The sequence below is a fragment of the Miniopterus natalensis genome, chromosome 17, assembly GCF_054644295.1.
Source record: "Miniopterus natalensis isolate mMinNat1 chromosome 17, mMinNat1.hap1, whole genome shotgun sequence".
Lineage (NCBI taxonomy): Eukaryota > Metazoa > Chordata > Mammalia > Chiroptera > Miniopteridae > Miniopterus > Miniopterus natalensis.
Window position 1 is genome coordinate 24518851 of NC_142097.1, and position 6000 is coordinate 24524850.

At 43.5% G+C, this 6000-nt stretch overlaps 1 protein-coding gene across 2 annotated transcripts in view; it reads right to left on the reverse strand.

Annotated features, from left to right (window-relative positions):
* WIPF2 (WAS/WASL interacting protein family member 2) overlaps positions 1-5683 on the reverse strand; it is a 34659-nt gene extending 28976 nt beyond the window's left edge. Inside the window, exon 1 of one of the 2 annotated variants that reach the window (XM_087826131.1) lies at positions 5510-5683. The gene's annotated coding sequence lies outside the window, so the exon portion shown is untranslated. Of the gene's footprint in view, positions 1-1891; positions 5139-5509 lie in introns of those variants that run through there. The other variant, XM_016202254.2, reaches the window with a different exon arrangement.
* Positions 5684-6000: the final 317 nt, after the last annotated feature.

The following is a 6000-nucleotide window of genomic DNA, read 5'->3' on the forward strand; positions in this document are numbered from 1 at the left end:
GGTTGAAGCATCACCCTGTGTACTGGAGGGTTGTGGGTTTGATTCTCAGTCAGGGCACATACCCGGGTTGCAGGTTTGAACCTGTTGGGGCATGTACAGGAGGCAAATAAGCAGCCAATCAACGTTTCTCTCTCCATCAATGTTTCTCTCTCTCTCCCTTGCCCTTTCTCTCTCTAGAATATAAATAAATAAATAAATAAATAAATAAATAAATAAATAAATAAATAAATAAATAAATAAAATGTCTACCAGTACAGGGCTGGTGCCAAATCTCTTTATTGCTTATATGGAATGACTGCCAAAATAAATGAAAAAGAAAAAGCAGAGCATATTAATAGTGTGTGCCACACTTGTTTTTTCAAAAGCAAGAAATATATGTATTTGCTTTATATGTACATGGCATCTCTGAAAAGGACCTTAAAAATTGGTAATATTAGTTGTCTCTGAGAATGAGTAGACAATAGATTACGGATAGAAGGTAGACTATTCACTGTGTGCCCTTTTTCACCTTTTGAATTTTGAGCCATGTTAATGTATTATCTATTAAAAAAGTAAAATTTGCTAAAGACAGTCCTGTTCTTATTTCTAAGACAGTGATGGAAAGAGTCTAAATATTTCATACTTGGATCTTTGATGACAGACATCCTGCCTACCAACTTGAGCACTGGGAGGGTGGAAATGGAAAGAAGGAACTCACCCACAAATCTCAGACAGCATATCGCATATGAAATTGTATCACTTTAGAAGAAAATTCCACCTTTTTTGCAACCAAATGTCCCAATCTGGACTTCCGAGAATGTTTTCAAAGTCAGAAGGGATTATTAGGAGGAAAAAAAAGGGATTACTGGATTCAGTGTTTCTACAAGCATAGGAAGTAGGTTAATGAATTTGTACTAAAGAAAGATCATAAATATTAACTAAAAATAAATTATTTTCTCTGAGGGGCCTCAAAATCTAAATGGAGCTTAATTTAAATTCATAAAGTTTAAGAAATTTAAAAAAAATTTTTTTTTTCCAGAGAGAGAGGAAGGGAGAGGGATAGAAACATCAATGACGAGAATCACTGATCTGCTACCTCCTGCACGACCCCTACTGGGGATCAAGCCCGAAACCCTGGCATGTTCCCTGACTGGGAATCGAATAGTGACCTCCTGGTTCATAGGCCAGTGCTCAACCACTGAGCCATGCCAGCCGGGCAAGAAACTAAAATTTTTTTGAAAATCAATTATAAGAATGGGGAGGAAAGCTATACACATTCCTTATAATACAGATTTGCCAAACTTCAAGATAAGGAAAGAAGGATCTGAGACTTGTTTAAACACAACTCCAATAATCATACTTGTTATCACAATCAAAGCGCTGGACCAGAGTTAAAACCTTTGGATTTGGCCCCGGCTGGGTAGCTCAGTTGGTTGGAGCATCATCCCACACACCAAGAAGGCTGTAGGTTCGATTCCCGGTCAGGGCACATACCTAGGTAGTAGGTTCAGTTACGAGTTGGGGTGCACAGGGAGGCAACCGATCGACGTTTCTTTCCCACATCTATGTTTCTCTCTCTCTCTCCCCCTTCCTCTCTCCCCAAAAATCAATAAACATATCCTCAGATGCTGATTAAAAACACACACACAGCCCTAGCTGGTTTGGTCAGTGGTTAGAGCGTCAGCCCTCAAACTGAAGGGTCCCGGGTTTAGTTCTGGCCAGGGCATGTGCCTCGGTTGCAGGATCAATCCCCAGCCCCGGTCGGGGAGCCTGCGGGGGCAGCCAATTGATGTCTCTCTCTCCCCCTCCCACTCTCTCTGAAAAGCAATGGAAAAAATATCCTTGGGTGCAGATTAAACACACACACACACAAACAAACCCTTTTGATCTGAACCTGTTAAGTTTTGCAAACCTGCATATCAGGAACAGAATATGCTGGACTAATGACGGTATGAGAAAGTTGAATCCAGGGCCACCAAAGAGAGGATTTGTCTTGGGCTCTCCACTTACAAGAACCACTGTCATATATCGCAAGAAATGATCTTCATAATCCATCCCAAGACCTATCGGAAACACTATTATGTTCAAGTAATTATCCCCTGAAAAACAAAAGGGTATTTACTAAGTAGAACATACTGAAAAGAGCATTTACTAAGTAGAACAAAGTATTCAGTATAGTCATTCTAAATTGTTATAACTTTGCCAAGCCTAAGTGGCAAGTTAAAGCCAATTCCTGGCTCCATTTGATAACTTATTTGCTTCCACAGGCTCTTTCCACATGTTAAGCCAAAATCTAAACTGACACAGGCATTAGCAAACTTATCACCTTTTTCCCTACTGACATCGTTTTTCTCCATAAAGTTCTACGCAGCATTTTAAATACCCTTCTATAACATACCAAGCAGTGCCCATGAATTTGGCCTGTGGTTCCCCAAGCTCAAAGGCTTGGTAGTAAGTGTGGAGGGGGGGGAAATTGCGGGAATCTCTCTCTCTTCCTCAATACCCTGGACTTTCAAAGCTAGACAAAGGCAATGATTCTGCATTTAATCACTAGATGAATAAGAAACAGATCTGAATTTAGAAAAAAGATATTAGTATAAGACATTCAGTGAAGAGTACTGCCTCTATTTCCTTGCAGAGCAGCTCTCAGGATCTGCCAATGAACCTCATTTTGACATGGAACACCCCATCTACTCTAATCCGGGGCATGTCCCTCAAGAGACAGTCAACCAGAACTCTGCCAACTTCTGCTCGGCAGTTGTGTGAAGAACAGTAGCAACAAGAGCCTACTTTGAGAAGGAGATCAACAATCACACTCAAGAAGAAAAGAAGTTATTTGGCAAACGGAAGTATGTTGCCAAAATGTTAGTCACAGCTTCAAGATCCCGGTTTGTGTTTCTGCAACTATTCTTTGCTTTGACAGAGTCCATTCTCTGGCCCAGGAAACCCAGCTCAGCTTCTGTCACCCACCCCATGTGAAGCAGTCAAGAATCCTTTCAATTTGGTGGTATCACACTGTGACACAGACAAGATGTCCACCAGAGACTAAAAAGGAGGAAAAAAATATGTAATTTGCCGTTTCCACTTAGGACTGACTCAAGCAGAGCAATGGAAAAACCTAAAAGGACAGGAAAAAATGGAAAATCATTATGTTAAACAAGCAGGCTATACCAGACTTCCCAAAGCTCTGAGCCCCCATAACTGATTCAAACCCTTCTTTAAAACAAACCAAAAAGACACACTGTAGATTGAAATGATAACAAAATATTAAGCAGGTTTTTACTCTCAAGTCAGTGTACATACTTCATAGCACACAGCTCTTCCTGGAGTTAGTATGAAGACTATGGTTTGCTGAAACAGCCTGCAGGCCATGCTTTTCAGAATTACTTCAACAGCAATAGGAAAACAGATGCAAGTACAACTGGTTACTCTCCCAATCAAAGAGCCCAAGAAGTCAAGAAAAAACACCCAACAATTTTCTCTTTAATAGGAACAGGATTCCTCTCTTGCCTTTTTAAAACTAAAACCTGAAAACACCACTGTTCTCAACACTTCCCTTCCCCTGCATTTCACCTTTGTGCTGACATCACATAACTAATCAGTATCAACTAAGGTAAACACTACTCTGATATCAAGTGTGAGATAGAATTGGAAACTGCCCCTCTTAAGCAAATCCACGTCAGACTTCAGAAATGCCAAGACTTTCAGGAACACTTCTAAGCTAAACAAGTTCACCTATGGGCAAAGTACTTAGGGTATTATGGCCAAAGGAAAAGCTAAAACAGTCCAGATTTCAAAGGATTAACAATAAAGTTAAAATTGTTCACAAGCACACTGGTCTCCAACTGGCAACAGGACCAAAGTGAATGGACCAAAATAAAAAGGTTCAACTATCTAAAATATTATACTTTGGTGAATTTTCAAAGAGATCATGAGGAAAGTCAGTGTTTGTCAAGAGTAAAATAATTGAAAAATGAAAAAATAATTTTTTTTTAAAGAGAAAAGTATTCTGGGTGGCTAGACTGCATTCTCCCCTATTCTCCATCAACAGATCTCATTCGCCCCAACTCTAACTTCCTTATCTCTACCTTGGTGGTAGCCAACACAATGTAATACAATCACATGAAATTTATGGCTACTAAAAGTTGAGGCTGAGAAAAGTTTAAAAAGTGGGCATGTATCAAATCACCAACTCTTCCTTAGCAAAGAAATGCAGCAAGGCTGACAAGAAAGACATGTCTTCTAAACATCAGTATCTCAACCTTGTTTTCAGAGAGCACTTCTTTATAACCACTTTAAAGATCCCATTTGGGAGTCCAGCCCTGGTAGCTGGATGCGTTAGAGCGTCCTACCAACATGTCCAAGGTTATAGGCTCGATCCCAGGTGAGGGCACATACAAGAATCATAAATAAGTGGAACAATAAATTGGTGTTTCTCTCTCTCCTTCCTCTCTCTCTCTGTCTCTCTCTCAATAAGTAAAACTTAAAAAAGACCCCATTTGGTTAACACAATCTTTTAGAGGCTGACAATGACCAAACCTATATTTCGAAGGGGAAAAAAATGAGACTGTAACAATTTGCCTCAAAATTACTTAGTAAATCCATAGGCTGGGTAGAACAGTCCTTATTCCCTGGGTTTCGTTTGCGGTTTGTAAAAGGAGAAAAGTCACCAAAAGCATTCAGTAACTCATTCAGAAACAGAAACTGCATGAAAAAGGAGGTGGATCTTGGGAGAGCCCAAAGCAGTAACAGATTATTCCAACCCCTTTAAAATTATGAATTTCAGTACACACCAGTTCTTCCAGTTTGTCTCCCCAGTGTTATCTTTTAAGAATTTTCCTTCCTGATCAGTATAACTCAACAACACACACTGCCCACGTTTAACACTACCTTCCCTCATTTTACACCACTCCAAGCTGAACCCTCAACTCTAGGCTGTGGCCACGTACATCTCAGCATTTCTCAATCCAACCTTTACTCAGCTGAGATTCCTAGTCAACTAACGCTCTCAATCTAGAGTAAGCAGTTTCCCGAGTCAACCCCTCAAACACTGGTTTTCACTCAACTCAACCCCCAAAATGTCACACTGGCCTCCTCACCCGGAGCATCCTGTTAATTACCTGTTCCCAACAGGTCCTCGCTCCCCATCTCCCCTTTTGCGCACGGTTACCTCGCTGCTCACCCTGAGTTGCGTCTTACTCACCTTGCCCAACACTCCGGATCCCTCATTTCCTGCCTCTTAATAACCTCCCTCCCCATTTTCCCAGTCAGCGCTCGCCCCACACCAATTCCCGACCACTCCCCCCACTAGGATTCCCCACGCCCCCTGTCCTCCAGGTTCTTCGGACCCGCCCCAGGACTCCCTCCCCTCAGGCCCCGCCCCTAGGACCCCCCTCCTCCCGGCCCCTCCTCCAATGCCCCTCTCTCCTGAAGCCCCGCCCCAATCCCCCCCTCCCCTGGCTCGCTCTCTCCCACTCAGGTCCGCAGGTCATCTCAGCGACAGACCCAGCCTCCCCGGCCCCCTTCCGACCTGGCCGCAGCGGCTCCGGGAGCAAATCTTCCACCACCTCCGCTCCGGCTTCGTCCCGTTCTGCTCGACCCCCGCCAGGCAAGCTCCCTTTCTCGCCGCCGCCGCCCCTTTTGCCAACCCGGAAATAGATCTGCTCCCACTGTCCCCAGCGTCCGCGAACAAAATGGAGGCGGGGGAAAAAAAGGGGCTGGGAGCCGGGAGCGGAGAGACGCTGCGCGCGTGCGCCCCTGGAAAGCCCGCCTCCGGCCGGCGCACGTCAAAGCGGAAGCGGCCCGGCAGCCACCATCTTGGGAAGGTCGTAAGAATTTCACCTTCTACCTGAGAGCAGGGTTTGCAACTTCGGGAACGCTTAAAGAAGTAGTGATGCCCAAGTTGTACTTCCAGAGGTTGACTTAATTGGTCTGGGGGAACGGTGTAGGCATCGGGAATTTTAAATCTGCGCAGATCGTTCTAATATTGCCGAGGTGGAGACTTAGCTAAACAGGGTCTTG